This window comes from Bos mutus, unplaced genomic scaffold (genome assembly GCF_027580195.1).
Source record: "Bos mutus isolate GX-2022 unplaced genomic scaffold, NWIPB_WYAK_1.1 CTG235, whole genome shotgun sequence".
In the NCBI taxonomy this organism is placed as follows: domain Eukaryota; kingdom Metazoa; phylum Chordata; class Mammalia; order Artiodactyla; family Bovidae; genus Bos; species Bos mutus.
Genome location: NW_027219743.1, coordinates 12,227 through 38,707, shown reverse-complemented (window position 1 = coordinate 38,707; position 26,481 = coordinate 12,227). Strand labels below are relative to the sequence as shown.

Sequence of the window (26,481 nt, the reverse complement as noted above, 5' to 3'; positions counted from 1 at the left end):
ATTATATTTGTTTATAAACTAACAAGTAGAAAACAATGGCTGTCTACTTTCTGGTTTAAAGATGTTTTCATGTGCGTGTGTGTGTGTGTGTGTGTTAGTCGCTCAGTTGTACCCCAGTCTTTGCAACCCTATCAACTGTAGCCCACCAGGCTCCTCTGTCCATAGCGTCATATGCTACTGCTACTGCTAAGTTGCTTCAGTCGTGTCCGACTTTGTGTGACCCCACAGACGGAAGCCCACCAGGCTCTGCCATCCCTGGGATTCTCCATGCAAGAACACTAGAGTGGGTTGCCATTTCCTTCTCCAATGCATGAAAGTGAAAGTGAAGTCACTCAGTCGTGCCCGGCTCTTAGCGACCCCATGGACTACAGCCTACCAGGCTCCTCTATCTGTGGGATTTTCCAGGCTAGAGTACTGGAGTGGGGTGCCATAATGAAGAATATAAAAACATCAACCTAAAACACCAACTGGACTGTCATCCTGGAGTGTCTCATGAAAATCAAAAATGTATATTTAAACTGCTCACAGAAGTATTCACATCTGTCTAATTATTAAATAGAAATCAAGCTTAATTGAAAGTTGTTAGACTCTAGAGATGTGTAATAGGCTTTTCACGGTGTCTGGAGATGAGAGATGGGATCTTGCCAGGACTGAGCTCTGTGCTGAGGAAGCAGACCACCCCTGGACACTTGTTCATGAACCTGTTGTACCTGAGAAAACCTGATCAGTAGACGCTGTGAGTGGACATTTTGAGCTGATAGTTAGATGTCACCATGAAGCCCTTAATGAATTTGAAGAAGATGCTGAAAGGATGTTCTGAAATTCTAAGGAACAATCATTCAGATTTATACACTCTTGAAAATATTTTACCTTCAAGAATGGAGCGAAGCCCTCTAATGTCTCCCCTGGAACTTCTTTTTTTTTTTTTCCTTTTGCGAAAGAACAAGAATAATGAAACCATTGGTAATGAACTTGTTATATTCATGTTTATATATATATATATATATTTTATGAACATATATATATATATATATATCTCTCTCTCTCTCTCGAGGATTGTGGATTTAACTTTTCTTGGAGATACAAGTCAAAGAGCACCTAACTGCAATTTGGGGAGGGGGCTGCTCCCTCGAAGGCCTTGGGATGGGGTCCCCTTCCTTATGCAGTTATAGCATCTGAATGACAGAAAATAAATGATAGAAAAGAAATAGGAACACCCATTGCAAAGTGTTCAGTTTTACTTAAAGTAGAATCCTAATTCTAATATATGAGCATAAAGCACAATTACTAGCATTTTTAAAATAAACATTATCCAAATATATGTGGTAATAAGGAATTCAGTAGCAATGGAAAAGAGATATTTAAATGTATATAAATATAAATACACTGCAAAATGAATAGAATTAGCATGCATTTATGCCTCCTTGCAGAGCCCTGCAATACATCTTTTCTGCTCCAAACTTCAGCGTTTTGGTTTGGTCTCACTGTGTGTTGGGCACACGGACTTGTGTCTGATAACAGTTTCATTTAATCCCTTAATAGCTTTATTCCCCCTGATCCCTATTTTACCCCTCCCTCTGCCCAGTGTTAACCACTAGTTTGATCTCTATCTGTGACTCTGCTACTTTATTTGTCATATTCAGTAGTTTGTTGTATTTTCTCAGATCCCACATATAAGTGATACTATACAGTATTTGTCTTTCTCTGGTTTATCTGATAATCTTTAATTACTCGTGAAAAGCTGCACATTTGTTCAAGCCTTAAGCCTCTAGAAAAGGAGACTTGGACTCACCTGGGCCATAGTGTTCGGCTCGTTGGGGGTTTGCAGCTACAGCCACTGCCTGTGCTCCATGAGGAAGATGCTCACTGCTCTTCACATGTTGTTGGGTGTCGTCCAGAAGCCGGCAAGTAGAGTGCTGGTGGCATCCCGTCATTTTGCAAATGATGCTACTTTTGAAATTAAGAAATGTGATCTTCACTGGCTGGAAGAGGGCCCTCCTGTCACTATAGTGCTTACCAGGGAGGATGGACTCAAATACTACAGGATGTTGCAGGCTGTTCGCCAAATGGAGTTAAAAGCAGATCAGCTGTATAAACAGAACATTATTTGTGGTTTCTGTCACTTGTGTGATAGTCAGGAAGCTTGTTATATAGGCCTGGAGGCCGGCATCAACACCACAGACCATCTGATCACAGAGTACCAGGCTCATGGCTTTACCTTTACTCGTGGACTCTCTGTCCAGGAGATTCTCACAGAGCTTACAGGATGAAGAGGTGGTTGTGCTAAAGGAAAAGGAGGATTGATGCATATCATATGTATGCCAAGAATTTCTATGGAGGCAATGATATCATGGGAACTCAGGTACCCCTGGGAGCTGGGATTGCTCTGGCCTGTAAGTATAATGGAAAAGATGAGGTCTGTTTGACTTTGTATGGCGATGGTACTGCTAATCAGGGTCAGATCTTTGAAGCTTAAAATATGGAAGCTTTGTGGAAATTGCCTTATATTTTCATCTTTGAGAATAACCAGTATGGGATGGGAACATCTGTAGAGAGAGCAGCAGCCAGCACTGATTACTACAAGAGAGGTGACTTTATTCCTGAGCTGAGGGTAGATGGAATGGATATCCTGTGTGTTTAGAAGGCCACAAAATGTGCAGCTGCTATTGTAGATCTGAAAAAGGGCCTATACTGATGGAGCTGCAGACTTACTGCTACCACGAACACAGCATGAGTGATCCTGGAGTGAGTTACCATACCCGAGAAGAGATTCAGGAGGTTAGAAGTAAGAGTGACCCTATCATGCTCCTCAAGGACAGGATGGTGAATAGCAATCATGCCATTGTTGAAAAATTAAAGGACATTGATGTGGAAGTGAGAAAAGAAATTGAGCATGCTGCCCAGTTTCCTACCGCTGATGCTGAACCACCTTTGGAAGAACTCAGCTATCACATCTACTGCAATGATCGACCTTTTGAAGTCTAGGGTGCAAACCAGTGGATCGAGTTTTAAGTCCATCAGTTAAGGCGAGATATGTACACCTTCAGCATATTTGGCAGCAACTGTAAGGAATGCTTTGTGTTCTCAATTTTGTCAAGGAAGAAAACTCATACAGAGAAGGTGTGTAGATTAAGATAGTGTTTGCATGTGGTTTGTACAATGTTGCACTAAAAGAGGTGATTGCACACCTAAGGTTATTTTAGTTATATAGGTCTAAAATAGGTAATAGTTTGCTTAACCCTCCAAATTATTTCTTTAAAATAGTTTTATTTGATTTAGTTGTATACTAGTTTTAACACATACTTTAGTTACTAAGGGCTTCCCTTATGGCTCAGCTGGTAAAGAATCCGCCTGCAATGTGGGAGACCTGGGTTTGATCCCTGGGTTGGGAAGATCCCCTGGAGAAGGTAAAGGCTACCCCCTCCAGTATTCTTGCTAGGAGAATTCCAAGGACTATATAGTCCATGGGGTCACAAAGAGTTGGACACGACTGAGCGACTCTCACTTTAAGCCTCTAGAACACCTCGTCACCCTCTCTGATACTTAAGTCAATCAGCTATCCCCTTACCCCCTGGGAAACAGGAAAGCTTCCAGTGAAGGGACCTTGTGTTGTTTACCTTTGTCACCACGTCAGCCAATATATTGCTGACATAAAGTGTGCAGCCATCAAGAGTTAGAATGCATGGGGAATGATTAAGGGCTGTGTGAATGATGGAACTCTGAGCCACAAAAGCAATGTGGAAACTCAACAGTCAGAGCTAGCTAGTTGTCCAGAGGTTTCAGTTACCAAAGGTCAAAAGCCAGTGTATCAGAGAGAGATGGAGGTATGCAAAGACAGATGTGCATGGGCAGGCAGTTCCAGGACTGGAGTGGTCATCATCAGGCATGAAACATGCAGGCAGCCAGGAAGGGGGCCATCGCAAGAGTTAAGTAGTCACTGGTGGAATGACCTCCTGAAGAGGTAGGCCTGTGTTTGTTTTCTTTTTATTACTTTTTGGCCACACTTTGAGGCATCTGGGATCTTAGTTCCCTGATCAGGGATTGAACCTGTGACTCTGCAATGCAAGCTTGGAGTCTTAACCACTGAACCACCAAGGAAGTCCCAGGCCTATGTTTGAGAATTGCTGTGACATCTCTCAGTTGGCTAGATGCCAGTGCCCTAGTGTGGCTGCCCATCCCAGTGCAGGGACAGCAACTCAGTGACCAGCACAGGTCATCCCCATGGCTAAACACATTGCAGCCTCAGAAGGCAAAGCGAGTTTGGTCATTTTGTAGCTGGTTTGAAAAAGGAGTCCTTTTCTGAAGGGAGCATTTCTAGATTCAGGGAGTATGATGCCTACTCGGTGGTGGCTGGGAAAGCTGTGGGTAACAGGAGACCTGGGTTTACATGTTCTTCTGTATATGCAGGTATTGGCCACTTGTCAAATATGTTCCACACCTGCCAGGTGAGGAGGAAGCTGTGCCTCTGAATGCAGTCAGGGACTGGGGAACTCTGCTGGGGAGGAGGGCTGGGGTAGGTTATATTCACTCCTGTATTTGCTATTTCTGCATAATTTGGGGTCCTATAGATCTGAGTTGCCTTTTGTGTGATTTTCCTTCCCTAAATAACTTCTTTCTGCACTCCTTACACAGAAAATCTGTTGATTGCAAATCCTCTCACTTTTTGCCTTAAAATGGCTTTTATGCTTGCCTTCATTTTTGAAGGACAGCTTCACTAGGTACAGAATTTTTGGTTGAAGAACTTTTCTGTTTCAGCACCATGAATATGTCATTCCAGCTTCTTCTGGTTCCATAGTTTTTAGATGATGTCAGTCATGTATCTTGTCATTATCCACTTTTACATAATATGTTATTTATTTCTGGCTCTTTTAAGCTTTTTCTCTTCTCTTAGACTTTCAGTAGTCTGGCTGTGATGTATCCCAGGGTGACTTTCCTTTGTTTTATTGCCCTTGGGGTTCTTTGAGATTCTTAGATTTCTCTAAAGGTGAGAACTGGCTGAAAAGGACATGAAGAACATTTTGGGTCTTGTTGCAATGGTTTCACCCATGCAAACATTTGCCAAAACTCATTGCACTTTACTTTTAACATCTATGCATCTCACTGTATGCAGCCTAGACAAGTGACTTAAAGCTTTAATGCAAAAAACGTGTAACCTAGGGAAGCTAGATGTGTTGATTTTCCTTAATAAATGGGTCTATTAGAACTAAGTCTGGGGATTCAATTTGCCATTTCATTTCTGAGGACATTTTTAAAATCTGTGGGCATATTTTATCTTCTAAATGATATAAGTCCTGGTTAAAATGAAAAAAAAAAAAGGTAATGTAGTAAAAAAGAAAGATACTTTAAAATCACTTTCTAAACCATTAGGGGAGGATCTTCATACTAAGAAGATGTGCTCAATAGAAAAGTAATCTATGAAACTGAAAGGGACACATCTTGAGATCTGTGTGTATGTGAAATAGAGAGAAAGGAAGTTAAGGAGGAAGGAAGGAAGGAAAAGATGAATGACTTTGAAAGTGATGGGATGGAGGATTTGTTAATTTGGCTTCTCTATTTCACGGCAGATGTTGGGGTGTGGATGCAGGCCAGTAGGCTAACACTAGGTAATTTTTTGAGCTCAAGGAGTTGAACTCTGCAGAGACACTTCATTGTCATGTGCTAATGTTCTCCTCCCCTCAGTCCTTCACCCTGTGTCAACCACTGTAAATTAACATAGGACTTCTTGAGTTCACCTGTGACATTCCTTCATCTTTGCATTCATTCAGCCAATACTTGTTCTGTGCTAACTACCTGCTAAGCATTCTTTTATGCATCAGAAATATAGCGATCACAAGCAGGGCAAACAGGATCCTTATACTCGTGTGCTTGTGTTTGTGAGAGAGAGAATCAGGTAATAAGAGAAATAAATAAGGTGATTGCAAGTACCAGGGTGCACACAGCAGGGTCTTGTGATAAGGAACACCTGAGGTGACTGTGTCTGTTACAACTTAAATGACCAATGAAGGTCTAAACATCACATCTCGGGCCTGAGCCAAAGGGACAGACAGGCATGTACCATCTACAGAGAGAAATTTTATTGTCTTCTTGCTAGTTTCCTAGGTAGGTGAAAAAATACCATGGGAGTCATTGGATGAAAAATTAACAAAAAGGCTGGTTTTCCACAGTGTGCTGGGCTCTTTCTGGGGAGAGAAGTTGAGGACAGTCTGTGTCTCTGCCTGTTAGCCCCCTGTGTGGATGACTTCGTGTCCAGGACTCAAGAGTACAGAGAACAAAGAGAATCAGGGCTGGCCGATGGCTGCCCACAGCCCTGCAGCCAGAGAGGTAAGCATGGGGCTGGGGAGATAAACACACCAGGTCACGAGGCAGTTAGTCATGGTCACCTGTGCATGTTCCCCAAGGGAAGAAGATGGTAACAATACAAATTGTCTCTCCTGCTGGGCCAGCGGGACAGGAAGACTCCAAGCCAGCAAAGCTGGACATCTCATGCCCGCCAAGAGCAGATGTGAACACAGCTCGATGAAATATGCGGATGGTCTTTAGTCTGTACATGGACCACTCCCCGGAGTGTGTAGACACCCCAGACTGAGGCTCTGAGTCTACACTAGTGTGAAGCTGGAGGCAGTGACTGTTCATGGCTGATGCTCAATCAGTTTGGAGCTAAATTGGGCTTCCTTGAAAGAGAGGTGAAAGGAAAGGACAGGGCAGAGTCCCGTGGGCTAGAAGGTAGGCCTTATTTCCAAGTCACATGTATTGTTTTCCTAGAGGGACTGTGGGAGGGCTCTGTGCAGGAAGCTAACAGGTGGAAGAACGAGTGATTGTGGGAGAACTTGGTGCAGGAGGTCCCAGAGGCTAACAACCAAAAGAATGCCCCCTGAGATCAGCCGGCCTCCAGGGGAATGGACTCCATCACCTGGTGGTTTCCTCACTCATTACCATTTGCAAGTCCCTTGGTGTACCAGAGGTCAAATTGCCAACACCTGCTGGATCATCAAAAAAGCAAGAGAGTTCCAGAAAAACATCTATTTCTGCTTTATTCTTCATACTGGAGAGAGACCTTATAAATGTACTGCTGCTGCTACTGCTAAGTTGCTTCAGTCGTGTCCGACTCTGTGCGACCCCATAGACAGCAGCCCACCAGGCTCCACCGTCCCTGGGATTCTCCAGGCAAGAACACTGGAGTGGGTTGCCATTTCCTTCTGCAATGCATGAAAGTGAAAAGTGAAAGGGAAGTCGCTCAGTCATGTCCAACTCTTTGAGACGCCATGGACTGCAGCCAACCAGGCTCCTCCGTCCATGGGATTTTCCAGGCAAGAGTGCTGGAGTGGGGTGCAATTGCCTTCTCCATTACATTTATAAATGTACACTTATAAATGTACAAAATGTAGCAAAGCCTTTATCTGTTACTCACAACTAACCTATCACTAGCGAATTCATACTAGAGAGAAACCTTATTAATGTAAAGAATGTAACAAAGCATTTCATCGTCTCTCACATTTTACTGGACATCAGCAAATTCATACTGGAGAGAAGCCTTATAAATGTAAAGATTTTAACAAAGCCTTTATTCAGTGCTCAGATCTTACTCAACATCACTGAATTCATATGGGGCAGAGATGTTATAAATGTACAGAATGTGGCAAGGCCTTCGTTGAGGGTTCCAGTCTTACTAAACAACAGTGAATCCATACTGGGGAGAGACTGTATAAATGTACAGAATTTGGCAAAACCTTTAATCGGAACTCAATTCTTACTACACATTTGTGAGTTCATCCTGGAGAGAAGCCTTATAAATGTACAGAATGCGGCAAAGCCTTTAGTCATAGTGGTTGGCTCACTAAACATCTGAGAATACACACTGGAGAGAAACCCTAGTAATGGAACAAGTGATAGAAGAGGTTTGCCCTAAACATGCATCAGAAAACACAAGAGTTTATACAAGAAACATATAGAAATGATGTAACAAATATGTAGAAAGGTATTTAATCAAAAGTTAAATCGATGTAAATATCAGAGATTGCATACTAGAAGGCATTTCATCAAACTTGTTTTGAGAAGTTTCTCTAAAGGAGAATGACTGTAGGGAGTACTCCATAGTTAAAACACATAGAAAATGGATATATTAGCATGAATCATGAGATGAGGGTTGATGGTTAGAAAGTTACAATTCTTAGCAATGTATGTATGCTTGTTAATAATGACATGATTTGAGATTATTTGAAGTAAATGTAATTCGGCACTCAAATAATCCATACTGTGCTTTCTTTCTAGTGTGTTTGCAAACATGGGTTTTTTATGGTTTATTAAAGATTAGCCTTTTTATATTGTGTTGCAACCATTTCTATCTATTCTCCATTAGAAGATGAAGGATACTGTAGTGTAAAATGTACAATGAACATCTAAGTGGAGATGTTTGGCATTGCTGTGAAATATCCTGGAGGTTGCCATGATGTAAGTGATCATTTAATCTTTCCATGTATTAAAGTAAGACAGAAGTTGGTTGTAAGGTTTCAGTAGAAATATCCTTGATTTGTAAGAAGAACACAATGACAGTTCACTGCAATATTTATGTATCTTTATAATATCAGCACAAGTCATGATTATTACTTGACAATGTTGAAATAAAGACAGTGGTAACCTAGAAATGTCGGAGAAGGCAATGGCACCCAACTCCAGTACTCTGGCCTGGAAAATCCCATGGATGGAGGAGCCTGGTAGACTGCAGTCCATGGGGTCGCTAAGAGTCGGATACAACTGAGAGACTTCACTTTCATTTTCTGCTTTATTGATTCTGTGGATCACAATAAACTGTGAAAATTCTGAAAGAGATGGGAATACCAGACCACCTGACCTGCCTCTTGAGAAATCTGTATGCAGGTCAGGAAGCAACAGTTAGAACTGGACATGGAACAACAGACTGGTTCCAGATAGGAAAAGGAGTATGTCAAGGCTGTATATTGTCACCCTGCTTATTTAACTTATATGCAGAGTACATCATGAGAAACGCTGTGCTGGAAGAAGCACAAGCTGGAATCAAGATTGCCGGGAGAAATATCAATAACCTCAGATATGCAGATGACACCACCCTTATGGCAGAAAGTGAAGAGGAACTCAAAAGTCTCTTGACGAAAGTGAAAGAGGAGAGTGAAAAAGTTGGCTTAAAGCTCAACATTCAGAAAACGAAGATCGTGGCATCTGGTCCCATCACTTCATGGGAAATAGATGGGGAAACAGTGGAAATACTGTCAGACTTTATTTTTGGGGGCTCCAAAATCACTGCAGATGGTGACTGCAGCCATGAAATTAAAAGATGCTTACTCCTTGGAAGGAAAGTTATGGCCAACCTAGATAGCATATTAAAAAGCAGAGACACTACTTTGCCAACAAAGGTCTGTCTAGTCAAGGCTATGGTTTTTCCAGTGGTCACGTATGGATGTGGGAGTTGGACTGTGAAGAAAGCTGAGCGCCGAAGAATTGATGCTTTTGAACTGTGGTGTTGGAGAAGACTCTTGAGAGTCTCTTGGACTGCAAGGAGATCCAACCAGTCCATTCTGAAGGACATCAGTCCTGGGATTTCTTTGGAAGAGATGATGCTAAAGCTGAAACTCCAGTACTTTGGCCACCTCATGTGAAGAGTTGACTGATTGGAAAAGACTCTGACGCTGGGAGGGATTGGGGGCAGGAGGAGAAGGGGATGACAGAGGATGAGATGGCTGGATGGCATCACTGACTCGATGGACGTGAGTCTGGGTGAACTCCGGGAGTTGGTGATGGACAGGGAGGCCTGGCGTGTTGTGATTCATGGGGTCTCAAGGAGTCAGACACAAGTGAGTGACTGAACTGAACTAAACTTTCATCATAATAGCATTTTTGCATTCAAAAGACTTCTGACTAAAATGTTTAGCTTAAAAAGTAAATGTAAATCCTGCGCATTGAGGAGGTAAGGCCATGGTGTCCAGTGATTGGAATGTCACTGGCCCTCCAGCTTTTCCACATGAAGTTAAGAGTTGAATTCTGGAGAGTACAGCTTACAATGTGCTACTCTTTCATTATATTTAACAGGGGAGTATTACTCATTTTTCAAAATGTGTCTTTATGTGTATCAGTCAAGCTGATGGAGTGTTTAGAGCATATGAATGGAATAATAAAATACCTTAAAATGCATTATTTCTCCAGTAGTGAGTAAGAACAGATACCTCATCACCAGGCTGACTGTGATGGCATTTCTGGTACCATTTGTGATTGACTCAAAAGTCTGTTTATTTTTCTACATACTCGTCCATGCCATCAACACTATCACTGTTGATCTCTCAGTGAGTTCTCGTGCTTGGTCCTTGAGGTTATTGTATGAAGATGGTTTGGGGCAGGCAGTTCTGGTGGACCAGATTTCAGGCTGAAATATCACAAGCAGCTTCATGTGTGTGAGACCTTCCCCAAAGCATCTTTCTCTTGATTCTTCTTTTGTGTATCAACAAATGTCAAAGATAAACAAAGAAGCTGTTGTTGTTGTTGTTTTAGTCGCTAAGCTGTGTCTGACTCTTTGCGACCCCATGGACCATAGCCTGACAGACTCCTCTGTCCATGGGATTTCCCAGGCAAGAATGCTGGAGTGGGTAGCCATTCCCTTCTCCAGGGGATCTTCCTTACCCAGGGATCAAAACCATGTCTCTTGCATTGGCAGGAGGGTACCACTGGGCCACCAGGAAAGCCCGCTTGTTTATTCACTCTGTCCCTAAACCAGGGTTTATTGTAGACTTACAGAAGTGTTTCAAGACCCAAAGTTCTTGTCAAAGGAGAGAGGACAGCAAGTTGAACATCAGGTATTTGTCTCCTGGCTTTAGGAAAACATTACCATACTTGCTTTGTGCATTTTTTTTTGGCGGGGGGTGGGGGTGGGATGGGACTGAAATATTGTAAAGAGAACCTCAGATATTGTGTCATCCTCCCTAAGTCAGTGTACATCTGTGAATAATTGGATGTTCTCTTGCAGAATCATGATGCTACACTGGTACTGAATACAAGTACCAGCCAGTCCCTAGCACCATCTAATACCAGTCAGTGCTTACACTTCCTGATCTCAGCATGCTTCTAAAGTCCACACTTACTATAAAAATTTTTTTCAGCTTTAAATTTTTTTAAATTTTTACTGAGTTATAATTACATACAATATTATATTACTTTCAGGTATACAGCATATTGATTTGATATTTTTATACGTCACGAAATGGTCACCACTGTAGGACCAGTTACCACTGTCACCACCGATTCTTTTCCTTTGCCACATCTCGACCTCTGTATTGAGATTGTGTCCCCCGATTCTTTCCCAGCTTCGCTGGGTTTCTCTTCCTGTCACTAGCTTCTGAGGAAACCAGTTCCTCTGTCTTGCAGCACCAGTTAATTGTCTGGAGTGTCTGTTTGTGGCTTGGTTTACCTTGTCAGTCTACCCTCTGATTCACATAAACTCAAATTGCTCCTCTTTGGCAGCTGGGGACAGTTTCATGGTGACTTCTTGTCCATTGTTGATGGCTGCCTCGTCTTTTCTCTTTTCTGTCCTTCTAGCACAGTGGGAGGTACCAAGCCCATTTAGAATTCTGGACCTGGCATCCACCATCTGTCCTGAGGGTGGACATTTAGGCATTTTCCAGCCTTTGGCTCTTGTAATGAAAAACTTGTGTACGCCTGCATTTTTTGCCAGGTATTCTAGGGGTAGATTAGATTACTGAGTACAATCAAAGAGTAAATTCTTGTGGAATTTTGATGAACATTGCCAAGTTTCTCTCCCTAAAATTTTGGCAGCAGTTTCAGCAGTTATTTCCCCAGAGCCTCACCAACAGAACGTGTTGTCACACTCGAGGATTTTTTTTGCCAGCCTGACGAGTGAGAAATGGTAACTCATTGTCCTTCTAATCCTCATTAATTCTGAGTCATTTTTTTGTAGAGCGGAGCTCAGGCCGAGGTTCTTTGCCATCTCCTGAGTGGAACTCTAAGAGTAAGAGGTTCTTCTAAGATGGTTAAAGATTCATTGATGCAGGATTTGGCAATTGAAACATTTTTTTTTTCTAGTTTGTATGACCTTAACCTTTTGCCTATTTGAATATTGATATAATGAAAACAACTGCCGTGGACCAAGTACTGTGTCACATCATTTCCAGTCTGTGCAGTAGCCCCACAGATCAGGGATTGGCAAACTTTTTTCTAAAGAGGGAGAGGCCATATTTCAGGTTCCATAGGCCATACAGTTTCTGTGGTAGCAGAAGGTGATGAACATGCTATGTTCCAATAAAACTTTATTTTAAAAAAAAGGAAGCTAGTAGGACTGGCTGCTGGCCATCCTTTGTGACTCCATCTCACAGGTAAAGAAAGCTGAAGAAAACCAAGCAGCTACCCGGAGACCTGTAGCCACACACATTGACCCACGTTCAAGAGAAGGTCTGCCTGGCTTTCTACATCCAGCCACACTGAATACTTGAATTATAGTGGTTTTTTTTGGTTTTGTGTTGTTTATTTTCCTATCCCTGTAGCTCTGGGAACATTGTCTTTAGTCTCAACTCTTGTCAGCTGTTCTCATTTTCTGACTATTTTGAAGAAAGTCAGGGAGTAAAATTTGCATGTCATAATACCTCTGTGGGTATGCTTCTGAATAGATCTGTACATTAAAATATTATTAAATAATATATCAAGTGAAAGGCTGTATATTTGAACTGTAGTCTGGTGAACATCCCCAGTTTTAGACATTATCTTAAAGCATCACCCTATGTTTTCACGTGTTGTCACATGTTTTCTCATGTAAGGGAAGGAGTTGTCTCTGCCTTGCATCAAGTGTCTTGAAATCTATAGAATAGATATTGATAGATGGAGTTATTGTGCATTGACAGTTGCAAAGACCGTGTCATGCAGTGCTATTAAACATGGCCTTGTTTGATTTCTTCTCAAGTTCAACTCCGTCTTTCTCTTCAAGGGAACTCCAGTTATATCCTAAATGAAGCTTTCTGGTCCTTTAGAGCTATTGTAATTGATATTGATCCTTTTAGCACTATGTCCTTTGAAGATTTCCTATCAGTCTGTTTGCTAATAGAGTATTTTAAAGTGGTCACATCTAAAAAAGAAAAAAAAAAGTGACTGAGTTAGCCAAACCTCAAAGCTTTCTCCAAGAAAAAGAAAGCAGAGTTGTCCTCTGCTATACATTCTGTGATGGGGAGCAAGGAGGGGACCTAGGAAGTAAGCCTGTCCTTACAGTAATCTTGCCATGAGATGTGTCCTGGTGAGCAAACTGAAAGATCAGATAGAGGGAGACACATGAGGACCTGATTCTGTGGCAGCAGTGTCTGGGAGCTTAACAGATGTCTGTAAACTGTGTTTCATTGGTTTCCCCCTTTCCTGCCTGTGGTCCCTTCAGGACATGGCAGCTGCTGGTACCCAACAACCCCGTCTCCTCCCAAACCTCACCAGCCCCACAGCCACCACCCTCAGGCTTCCTCTGTCTTCCAGCACCTCCTATCATGAAGCCACCAAGTGTGTTCATGATCTTGTGTGGACTTACTGTGGTCATTCTAGACCCTTGCTGCTGAGAGTAGTATGTACATCTTGTCGTTTTACACCTGCTAGTGCCAGCCCAAGGGTTGTCCAGTGATAGGCATTTAATAAATGTTTCATAAGCAAGCATTTTATGAGGGCACTAATCCCATTCACTGGGTCTCCACACTGGTGAGCTGATCACTTCTCAAAGACCCTCATATTTTAATACTGTCTCATTGAGGGGTTAGAATTTCAGTAGGTGAATTTTGAGGGAATGAAAACATCCAGTCCATAACACGTGTCAGTAACTCCCATACAATCGAAAGAAAAGTTAAATCTTATGTCTGAGACTTTTATATACTGTGATATCATATAATCTGTTTCATTAGACTTTACTCATGTAGCTGATCAATTTTGCTGTTTTCTTTGATGAGCCAAAATACCTTGGTTATACTCAAAATTCAATGTAAAAGCTATGATTAATATGCATACACATCTGTGTGTGTATAATAAAAGTAGGTGATTTCCATTTCTTAGGCTGTTGAGAGCTTTATGTAAGACTTGGACTTCCAACATGGAAAGGAACTTTTTTTTTTTTTTTTTATTCTAGCACAATGACATCATTTAATAAGTATTTGGTGAACAGATCTATTTTTCTTCTAGGAAAAAAATGTAATCCTTCATCCTTTTTCCCTCAAAATATGTCTGGTAGGAAAGATTTTCTAATTTGTAATCTCCAACTTCACTAAGTCAGGTCCCTAGGACTAATATAAACAGGCTCTGAATGAATGAGTGATAAAGATCACGTCCTATGGAGAATGGTGCGTTCATGAACTAAAATCCCAAATTCCCAGGTGGTAAGCTTGGCACCTTGTTCTGTACAAAATGTGAGGTACCAAGCCAGAACATTTTATATTTCATTAATGACGTGAGCAAGTGAACTGTGTAATAGATCTCTGAAAACTTTTTTGAACCTTGGTTCAGACAGCACCATGAATAATGGGAAGTTCACGCTGTTTGATATGGAGGTGAAATCTAGATGTTGAGTCTGTGGAATGGAATGTTTTAGGGAATCGTGCTAGCAGACACTCCCAAACCTCGGTTCAGATTTCTCATTTTCTCTGCATCATGAGAGCCTGAAATTAGTTTTTTTATAGCTGTAACTGCAGTGAAATGTCTTTCCCGCAGCCCAGCCAGTTAAACACCTCAGCTCACGACTAGCATCATTGCTTGGATGAAGCAACAGTTTGTATGAGGCAGATTTCAGAGGAGCTGTGTGGGTTTTTCATCAGAATCCTCAGAAACCTATCACCCACGATGAACAAAATGGAAACAGTTCTTCCTGGCTCTTCTTTTTCCCAACCTCTCTCTACATGCTCACAGCCACACAGACTTCTAAATGTACATGAAATCTTGGAAATAGCAAACATGACAGTGTCACACACCTTCTAGAGTCTAGTGGTTTCATTCACACAGTGATGTGTAAATGCGGATTCAGAGGACTAAGTGACTTCTTCATGCAGGACCAGGTGGTATCGAGTCTTCCTGCTTGTGAAGCCTGTGCCTCCTCTTATCTAAGCTCTGCAGATGTCTGTGCCCTCCTCTTCTCTAAGCTCTGTGGAACTCTGAAGATCTTATAACACAACAGGAGCAATCATGTTGCCTCAGTTGATCATGTCCCTCAGTGCCAAGGGGGCTTGGGAAGCTGTGGTCAGGCAGGACCCCACTTGTCCCAGGCTCCTCCTTGTCCCAGAGGAGCATAAGTAATCCCTTATCCCGCCCTCCCTGGACCATCCTGTACCCACTGCCTCACCCAGGACAGACTCCCTCCTGCCTCTTGGAGGCTCTGATGTCCAAGTCCCCCTTTCACACCCTCCCTGTGGTCACTATTGAGGTTGATGCCCATCTCACTCTCCCTGGATATGGAGAAGTGGCCTGGGGGCCTGTCATCCACAGAGCAAGTGAAAACACTGATCAGTGAGCAAGCCAGCAGCGCAGGGATCATAATGACCAGGTGGGAACAGACGGAGCAGCCTGGGGGCCCTCATATGGCCGTCCTGACCCGCCTGCCCCACATAGAGGGAAGGCTGTCTCACCTGGTCCTTGGGGGAAGTGGGTAGGTTTGAAATGTCCACTCTCTGCTCTGACTGGCAAAATACAGTGACTGAGGAATCCAGGCATGTCACTGCTTCCATCCTGAGTGTGTGTTTCTGTGGACACGCTGGCGTCTTCTGTTGGGACGCTGATGGAAATGCGCTGTGGTGTGTGGGCAGTAGAGCCCGGTCCTCAGGCATCTGAGTACAGCACTGGTTTTGCCCTGAGAGTGGTTGACTCCAGCACATTCCAGAAAGAGGAGCGTAAGATCTGAAGGAAGATGGCAGAGATGCTGTTCTGGTCGACTCTTGACTGGCAATAGGGTCCCTGGGCTGAGGGGCTTACTGGTCAGTGTCTGTCCCCTCACTGCCCCTGTGCACCCCCAGAAGGCTGTGTGTCCTTATCCACACATTGACTAAGTGACTTTTAGGGGGAAAATAAAACTAAAGCAGACAAACAGAAACAAAGCCCACTCCCTCTGTTGCCAGGCATGGGGTCTGAGGGAGTGCTGCCCCCACCGTGGGGTCCCAGGAGTGTTTCCTACTCTGACCACCTGAGTCAGGCCCCACATCCCCAGTCCCACTCAGGCCAGAGGCTGCCCACTGTGTGACCACAGCACCACCCAGCCTGGTTCCATGGGGGCTCCGTAGTAGGATGGAGCTTCCCCACCAGGTCCAGGTGCTCTATGCCAGACAAGCCGGGGCAGCCCCAGGTTTCTGGACACACATTCTCTCTGGACAAACAATAGCTGGCTGAGGCCCGGGTAGGGGAGGAGGAACCAGGTGGGTGCTCAGGCCAGATTCAGCTCTCCCTTAGGCAATTTCCTATCCATAAGGAGGGGCCCAGATTATGGAATCCACACACGTGGGACAGTAACATGCTGTGTGCCAGAGGAAGCTCCAGGGCCGTCATGGCCCAGCGCATAGCAGGCATTTCACTGAAGGGCTCGTTCAGCTGCCTCAGGAGGATAAGTTCATTCCAGCCTAAACATGAGCCCTTATGGAAACATTCAATGCCACAAAATTTACTATAAAAAATGATGATTTCTTGAGTAAGTCAGGAAAGGAGCATTTATACATGCAGACCTGGTGGTGGGGCATGGAGAGAGTGGAAAAGAGGGTAAGAAATGCCCCATCCTGAACTGCTAACCCACTCTCAGTGGACACCCCAACACTCAAGGTCAACAGGGACAGCCTTGTGTTCATCAGTATCAGGGACCAGAGCATAGGGACCCAGTGTGTGCGGTGGCATTCTTGGTGGTGGACCCTGGGGTCAGTGTTTGCACGGGGAGGGTCCTGAGACGGGACATGAGGACCGTGAGCAGTAACTTCCTGAGCATCCTTGGGGCTGTTACTCTCTCCCACCTCCCGAGAATAGGACAGAAACATACACTGCTCAGATTTGCAGGCATGCAAACCTCAGTGGCCATGGCTCACTCTAGAAGTGTTTATTTTATTTGATTATTTATAAAAATAACTAATCTGTGTTTAGAAGAAAGTCTCCTAATAACCTAGCTCCAATCTCATAAATCAGTGATATTGTAATAGGTCTTGAACTGTTAAAACATAATTTCCCAGAATTTTAAGCACAGGGATTTTCAGAAGAAACCATCTTCTCCGCACCTACATTGTTAATTTTATCCCTGCTATAAATTATTTGTGTGGGGAAATCCCCTGGGAGAACTGGCCGAGGAGCAGCTCCATGTAAATACCGAGAGACATTCAGGGACCTTGTGGACCACCTTCCTTCCTGGATGTTGAGATGTCCTGGGACTCTCTCTGCTATTCAGTACATTTTCAACAGTTTACATATTTATAGATACAGCTGGTTTATACAGGACATTTTTCTGTCAGTCAGTTCAGTCGCTCAGTTGTGTCTGACTCTTTGCAACCCCATGAACCGCAGCACGCCAGGCCTCCCCGTCCATCACCAACTCATGTCCACCCAAACCCATGTCCATTGAGTCGGTGATACCATCCAACCATCTCAACCTCTGTCGTCCCCTTGTCCTCCTGCCCTCAATCTTTCCCAGCATCAGGGTCTTTTCCAACGAGTCAGCTCTTCACATCAGGTGGGCAAAGTATTGGAGTTTCAGCTTCAACTTCAGTCCCTCCAATGAACACCCAGAACTGATCTCCTTTAAATGGACTGGTTGTATCTCCTTGCAGTCCAAGGGACTCTCGAGAGTCTTCTCCAACACCACAGTTTAAAAGCATCAATTCTTCGGTGCTCAGCTTTCTTCACAGTCCAACTCTCACATCCATACATGACCACTGGCAAAACCATAGCCTTGACAAGATGGACCTTTGTTGGCAAAGTAATGTCTCTGCTTTTTAATATGCTGTCTAGGTTGGTCATAACCTTCCTTCCAAGGAGTAAGAGTTTTTTAATTTCATGGCTGCAGTCACCATCTGCATTGATTTTGGAGCCCAGAAAAATAAAGTCAGCCACTGTTTCTACTGTTTCCCCATCTATTTGCCATGAAGTGATGGGACCAGATGCCATGATCTTAGTTTTCTGAATGTTGAGCTTTAAGCCAACTTTTTCACTCTCCTCTTTCACTTTTATCAAGAGGCTCTTTAGTTCTTCTTCACTTTCTTCCACAAGGGTGGTGTCATCTGCATATCTGAGGTTATTGATATTTCTCCTGGCAATCTTGATTCCAGCTTGTGCTTCATCCAGCCCAGCATTTCTCATGATGTACTCTGCATAAAAGTTAAATAAGCAGGGTGACAATATACAGTCTTGATGTACTGCTTTTCCTATCTGGAACCAGTCTGTTGTTCCATGTCCAGTTCTAACTGTTGCTTCCTGACCTGCATACACATTTCTCAAGAGGCAGGTCAGGTGGTCTGGTATTCCCATCTCTTTCAGAATTTTCCACAGTTTATTGTGATCCACACAATCAAAGGCTTTGGCATAGTCACTAAAGCAGAAATAGATGATTTTCTGGAATTCTCTGGCTTTTTCAATGATCCGGCAGATGTTGGCAATTTGATCTCCGGTTCCTCTGCCTTTTCTAAAACCAGGACTTCCCTGGTTTCTCAGATGGTAGAAGTGTCTGCCTACAATGCAGGAAACCTGGGTTAGGCTGAGTTAACCTGGGTCAGAAGATCCCCCTGGAGAAAGAAATGGCAACCCACTCCAGTACTCTTGCCTGGAAAATCCCATGGATGGATGGAGGAGCCTGGTAGGCTGCAGTCCATGGGGTCGCAGAGTCGGACACGACTGAGTGACTTCACTTTCACTTCTATCTGTTGGTGATTGTGAATGAAGCTGCTCTAAACCTTTGCCTACAGATCTTTGTGTGGACAAATGTATGTGATATGTCCCTTGATTATGTCCTCTGCCTTCAGCCTGTTTTTAGTTAGTGGACCCTAAATTACTTGAAATGCTTTCTGAACAAACCTTGAAAACTGAATCGCATTTTAGCTGCATGGAGAAGTGTGTGTAGAAAAATGCTTTGGCGATCCTACTCATAGTTTGGACCAAGGCACTATAAGTTGTGCTTCACTATTTTTTTTTTCATTGCTTAGATTTACTGAGCATAGGGTATATTTTTGGACAGTTAAAAATTCAGAGTTTTTAAAATTTATCCAATTAACATTTTATTTATTTTTAATTTAAATTTATTTATTTTAATTAGAGGCTAATTACTTTACAATATTGTATTGGTTTTGCCATACATCAAGATGAATCCTCCATGGGTGTACACGTGTTCCCAATCCTGAACCCCCTTCCCACCTCCCTCCCCATACCGTCCCTCTGGGTCATCCCAGTGCACCAGCCCCAAGCTTCCTGTATCCTGCATTGAACCTGGACTGGCGATTCGTTTCTTATATGATATTATACATGTTTCAATGCCATTCTCCCAAATCAACCCCCCCCTCGCCCACAGAGTCCAAAAGACTGTTCTATACATCTGTGTCTCTTTTGCTGTCTCGCTTACAGGATTATCGTTACCATCTTTCTAAATTCCATATATATATATATATGCAAATGATTAACATTTTATTGCTGAGCAATTTTGATTTGTTTCCAAGCTTAGTGTTTCTAGTTTGTTATGATGTGCTTGAGTAAGGATATTCAACCTTCACCTGCAATCTCAAACTCCAGTATGCTCTGAACACTCGGTATTTTAGCCTAATTTCTCAGTGGCAAAAACCTGACCTGAACTGACCTGGGATCTGAGGGGAGAGCATTGCATTGAGTGTGAAGGAACGAGATGTGTGTGCTGGGGGAGGGGACACTGCCCATGAACCTGCTGCCACGGTTACATCATCTGGTGAGGCACCTTCCTAACATCTGGAAAAGTATGAACTTTGCAATACGCTCAGCTCCAAGAGATTTGGAGGAAGGATCTGTTTTTACTCCATCTGTCTTTGGCACAACTGCCCCCTAGCTGTTTGATAGAACTGAGCTGTGCTAGAGAGTGAATCTGAAGCTTTTTTTTTTCACTGTGACTACACCTGTATACTTTATGCAATGACCCAATACAATGCAAATACATCCAGTTTCCAAAGCAACAGCTCCTCTGCATGCAGTGTACTCCTCTTTTCCTCTGCTGTGTTCATGGAAAAGAAAATGCTGGCTGGTGCCGCTACTTTTGTTTGATTCCAAACTGGTTAGTCGTGGCTGCAGCTGAGAGAGCCATGAGCTATGGGTGATGCTCAGCCAGGAGGGAGACTGGAGGTCCATGCCTGCCTCGCTGTGCCCGGGCCCACAGGGATGACAGACATTTATGTGTCATGGCATTTGTGGGCTGTCATAGTGACACATGATCCCTGCTTTACTGCAGAAACACACATGCAGGTTCAACTCAAAATCTTTGCAGTTCACGTCAAGCAGAGGAAACCCAGAGACTGTGTCCTCCAATCATCTGGAGTGAATCACCCAGCTCCAGAGAGATTAGACTAGATTCTACTCACATCCTGTGTTGCTATTGTTCACAGGGCCATACAAGCCAATTAGAGGATCCCCATGGGGTGGGCTGGTGGAGGGAGTGAGTGTGAGACAAAGCATGTATTTCAGGAGCTAGACTGAAGACAATCATGGGCACTGCTGGGGAAGTGAGGGGTCCCAGAGGAAAGAGGAGGTGAACCAGTATGCACTGGTGCTGAAGTGGAGTCCTGATGGGACTCAGGGAGGGTCCCTGGGTCAGCCCTGTCCCAGTGCAGCTCCCCTCCTGTGGGATGGTGACCAAGCATCAGTCCCTGGGCTCCAGAGGCCACCAGAAGACCAGTTACAGCCATCTCAGTAGTTCATATTCATCTAAATAATGCTCGTTTGCATTTTAATTGTTTTACTGGAATTCAATTGAAGTTGACCTTCCTACCAACTCTGAACCAAAGGGCTGGCTCCCAAAGGAGTGGCATGAATGGGGTTGTTCTTTTCCAGCTTCTGAAGGTTAACAGCATTTGTGTTTGTCCATAAGTCTGCTTTTCAGCCCTACCTGAAATTCCAGCGCTCTTCTTTTGGCCATACCTGGAATTCCAACACTCTTCCTCTTTCCTGGCCCCTTATCAATTTCCCTGTGTCTTTATTTTGAATTTTCTGAGTCAAAATGAAACCTCACAGTTGGGAAGACCCTGAGAAGTCATTTTGTTAGTGAGAAACTGAGACTTGCAAAAGCAAAGTGGTTAGCCTGTGAACATCCACCCCAGCCTCACTGCTTCCCTGGACTTGGATGGGAGGATGGTAATTGAGTTTGACCAAATATAACCATGGCTGAGACTGCAGCGGTTGGTCATTTTCTTTCCCAGGCAGGTAATCGACTTTGTGTTTTCATGATATGTTCTACACGAGGAATTCTGAAAAGTATGACACTTCTGATTTTATTTTATTTTATTTTTAAACTTTATAATATTGTATTAGTTTTGCCAAATATCGAAATGAATCCACAATATGAAATATTAAAAATACACTTTTGTGCATGCAAACCAGCTTTCAAAGATAAGAACCTAGGTGCTGCAACACAAGTGACTGTGTCCCTCTCTCTGTCCAGAAACATGTTTGTCGCTTTCATGGAGTTCTTTACAGGTGAGTCCATAAGTGATCGATATTCTGTATGCTTGCTACTTCTTTTTTTTTCTCTCAATATTGTTTGTGAGATCCATCCATGTTTATTGGTATAGATCCAGGTCGCACATACATTTGCACTAACTTACTGATGCACAGTGTTTTATGGCTACATTCTCTCTCCTCTTGATGAATAAGTAGGGTTTTCCCTAGTTTTCAGCTTCCTAGACTCCCTTTCAAGAGGAATAATCACCCTGCACAAATAGAATCATGTGACTGTAACTGGATTGGAGAGGAAGTGTCTGCCTGTTGACAAGAACATGAGGGTTATAAGTTGTTTAGCTTGTGCTTTTCTATACAGAAAATGTAATTGAGCTGAGCCCAGAAAGTCATGCGATCTAGGATAACGTCTTATGGGGAAATGTATACATTGATGTCCTTAATTTATTAGAACAGGGCTTCTACACATAACCTGGTCATCCTGATTTCAAACGCAGAATTTACTGGAAATAAAATTTAATTTGTTGAGCTTCCCCGGTGGTTCAGTGGATAAGAATCCACCTGCTGATTCTGCCAATGAAGACATGGTTTCAATCCCCGATCTGGGAAGATCCCACATGCTGCAAAGCAACTAAGCCTGTGCACCACAACTACTGAACCTGTGCTTTAGAGCCCAGGAGCCAAAACTTCTGAAGCCCGTTCACCCTAGAGGCTGTGCTCTGCAACAAGAGAAGCCACGGCAATAAGAAGCCCGGGCATTGCCGCAACTAGAGACTAGCCCCCGATCTCTGCAACTAGAGAAAACCCATGCAGCAACAAAGACTCGGTGCCACCAAAAATAAATATTTTAATTTGTTATTAAATGCTCTGAAATGAACAGTGACAATTCATTTATGGAGCCTCCCATAAATATTTATACTCTGTGCATTCCCTGAAACATCTGAATTACTCCATGGACTTTGGCCAACATACATGAGAAGAAATCTCTCGCTCTTCCCCTCCAGTCAAGACCTCTCTCAGGCACAAACCCCACATGCCTTCCAGGGTGACCTGTCATGTCTGTACCACACCTCACTCTCACCATGGAAAGGCTACCTCCCAGCCCCACTTCCTGCCACAAGATCATGACTTCCTCTGTGGTCTCAGTTCTGTGGTAATGGTGGGGAGTTCTTTGCTCCAAAGCCTTCAGCCCTTCTGGTTGTGCAGATGCTTTGCCAGAGTCTGATTCCAGCAAGGAGGACCTGGCCTCAACACCTCTTCCTGTTTTATCTCTGTGTTTAAGACACACTTTTATAACCAACATTCAGTGCCCAAGGGAGAGAGCCTGACACTCAACAGAGGCATAATAAATATTTTTGGAATAAATAAAAAATCTGACCAAATCAAGCCATTTCATGTTCATTGTATATGATTAGTAGTTCTTGTTCTTGAAATGTTTTCTCTGGTGTATACAAAAAATGCATATATATTTTTAATGGTTTATAGTTTCCAATTGTGACCATTAACTCACATCCAAAGAACTAAGATGTTACTCATCAACCTCCAATCCTCAGGTGCTCTACAGACACTAGTGACTGTCCTGTCCTTTGTACTTTTTCTTCCCTGAACTGAATTGAAACTCCAGTACTTTGGCCACCTCATGTTAAGAGTTGACTCATTGGAAAAGACTCTGATGCTGGGAGGGATTGGGGGCAGGAGGAGAAGGGGACTACAGAGGATGAGATGGCTGGATGGCATCACTGACTCGATGGACGTGAGTCTCAGTGAACTCTGGGAGTTGGTGATGGACAGGGAGGCCTGGCGTGCTGCGATTCATGGGGTCGCAAAGAGTTGGACACGACTGAGTGACTATCTGATCTGATCTGATCTGATCTTATGGCAAACACCTGATCTAATTCTTCAGCAGAACTTTGCACAAACTATTGTCATAGGAAAGAAAGAGTAAATATTTGGAGATAGTATTAATTCTGCCAGCCTGTATTCAGAGCACACACTATACCACATGTACACACACACACACACACACACACACACACATATACACATACAAATATATACCTGTGTATATAGTCCTCCTGGATGCAGAGATTCACAAATAAGTGAGCAACATAAAGTATTGGGGTCTAAAGGAAACAGATGGTGGATGGGCTTTGCGGTGAAGATGAAGGAGGTGAGTCTTGACTGATGAGGATGACGTGTAAGTGTGTGTGTGAGGAGGGCTTTGTGGTCCAAGGGAGAAGACTGTGCCCTGACTCAGAGGGACAAACACTTGCCTGTGCTTGGATGTGCAGCCAGAATGGCTGAAATTTGAGGTCTGAGAAAGTCATAGCAAGAGACGAGGCACATGTGTCTGCAATATAGAGGCCTCCTAGGTGAGCTTGGGAACATGGACCTTTCTCATTGGTGGTGCGGTGAGCAAGTCCAAAGTGTGCCTCTAAAAGTTCAGCTTGGCCTGGTTGGCAGAGGGACGCCCTGAGGCAAAGTGACAGTCATTCAGAAGAGGAGGTAATGAAGGGAGACATGGAGATATAGTCAGGCACTGGGTAGAGACATCTCGTAGGAAGATGGGTGTCTGCGAATGGTCTTGGGGACATGCTGGGACTGGATGAGCAGCTTTGTGAGTTGTCATGCACTTTCTAGTCTCTTCCAGTATGTCCCAGGAGCAGGTGGACACTTGGGAGATGGGGTGGACAGCTGGGAGAGGGAATGAGGGAAAGAAATAAGGTGTTGCTGGCACTGTAGTTATTAGGGGCTTATTCAAAACCAAATATATGAGGATTAGCTACATCTAAGTACAGTTTCCAAAGTATCCATTCATTGTGATAAAAAATTTAGATCAATGAGGAGACTCTAACAGCATTTTCTAAAACCTGTGCCATGAACAGTAGCTTGGCAGAATGTAATAGATTTTAGATAAAACTTTAAGAAGTGGTTTGTGCTCAGATAAATTTGGGAAGCAGAAATTTGCATGTGAGCTCCGTTGCTTCAGTTGTGTCCGACTCTTTTGTGACCCTACTCTTTTTTGTGTGTCTGACTCTTTTGTGACTGGAGTGGGTTGCCATTTCCTTCTCCAATGCATGCATGCATGCTAAGTCGCTTCAGTCATGTCCGACTCTGTGCAGCCCTATGGACAGCAGCCCACCAGGCTCCTCTGTCCATGGGATTCTCCAGGCAAGAATACTAGAGTGGGTTGCTGTACCCTTCTCCAGGAGATCTCCCTGACCCCGGGATCGAACCCATGATTCCTGCGTCTCCTGCATTGCGAGTAGCTTCTTTAGCTACTGAGCCACCTGGGAAATCCAGAGCTTTGCATAAACTGCAATTTATTGTTTTTCTACAGAAATTCTCAAGTTCTTTACTGTAATAATAACCATTGTGATTTTTCTAACACTTATTTGACCAGAGGCAGTGTTTTTGTTTGTTTGTTTGTTTTTGGTCTTGTTTTAATTCGCAATATTTCTGAGGACCAGCACTCTGATGTGGAGAAGGAAATGGAAACCCACTCCAGTATTCTTGCCTAGAGAATCCTGTGGACAGAGGGGTCTGGTGGGCTTCTGTCCATAGGGTCCCACACAGTTGGACATGACTGAAGCGGCTTAGCATGCATGCATGCATTGGAGAAGGAAATGGCAACCCACTCCAGTATTCTTTCCTGGAGAATCCCATGGACAGAAGAGCCTAGTGGGCTGCTGTCTATGGAGTCACAGAGTCGGGCATGACTGAAGTGACTTAGCAGCAGTAGGAGCAGCACTCTGATGAATGTACTTCAGTAGACTCTGGTCTAGACAGCGAAGATGGAGACTGTAGTGATAATATGATCCCCATAGGACGTATCATATGGATTCTGACCTGGTCCTTGTCCACGGCCCACACCGTCATCTTCTGGAGGCCCATGGAGCCCATGGGCTGGCAGTGCTCTGAATGTGCTGCTTTGTGAGCTCGGGTGAGAGCAGCAGGTAACAGGTTGGCACCTCTGTGGCTGACAGATTCCACTCTGAGCTGGACTGCAGCCCAGTCCTGGTTCTGGGAGCCACGTTCTGTTATGGCTGGGGTGTAATTGCTTTGCACTTGGGTTTCATTTACTCTCTTCATGTATGTGGGTGATTGAGTGTCTCCTTGGGGACCTAGGAGCACAAAGCTGAGGCTGTTGACTCGAAGCCACTGTTTACAAATTGAGAGCCACGTACAGAGTGCAGGTTGGGGTTGGGGGCAGGCACAGCTGGCTCCTGGGTCCACTGTGCCGGGTGGGACTCTGGGTACAGTCCTCAGAGAACTCTTTCCCTCCAGTTGGCTTGGTTTGTGCTTCTCATAAAATGCCATGGTCAATTTGTTTTCTGCAAAACAGCTGCAATAATTTGTCCCCAAATCCACTCAGGAGGGACTGCCTGCTCCTCTGACCTCAGCCCCACCCAGGAAACACCTCCCTGCCCAGCCTGGCCTTAATCTCCTGGCCTCTCTTCTTGATCTCCAAATTCTCATTCTGATGATGTGAATCCTCATTTGCTCTGTCTGATCACATTAGGTGTACTTGCAAAGTAGGCAAAACCTCTACAGTTTTCCTATGATGAAATCAGTCATCAAATTTCCTTATTATGGATTTGGATTATGAATTTTATAAGTAATTGTAAAGTCTGGATGAAGTTTTCACAGTATTATACGTTTTGATGAAGGTGTCCTATTTGATTTCTCTTACTCTTAACCCAAATGCAAGGAATTTGCCATTTTTTAAAACCTCTCACATGATCATGTGTATTTTATTTATGGAGGTAAAGGGATGTCTCATCACTTCCATGTTTCTCTGTTCAGAGAAGCTTAGAGTTGTGTATAAAATCCAGGCTTCTAATGGACAGATCCTTG

The 26,481-nt window shown here is 43.7% G+C and overlaps 1 long non-coding RNA gene and 1 pseudogene across 2 annotated transcripts in view; both read left to right on the top strand.

Moving 5' to 3' along the window:
* Positions 1-26,481, top strand: part of LOC138986892 (uncharacterized) — a 132,452-nt gene that overhangs the window by 99,185 nt on the left and 6,786 nt on the right. The window contains exon 3 of one of the 2 annotated variants that reach the window (XR_011463476.1): positions 6,165-6,321. The exons of the other annotated variant lie outside the window; for it this stretch is intronic. This is a non-coding gene — a long non-coding RNA (uncharacterized lncRNA). The remainder of the gene's footprint in view (positions 1-6,164; positions 6,322-26,481) is intronic. 2 annotated transcript variants of the gene reach the window in all.
* LOC102287280 (pyruvate dehydrogenase E1 component subunit alpha, somatic form, mitochondrial-like) lies at positions 1,685-3,012 on the top strand (annotated as a pseudogene).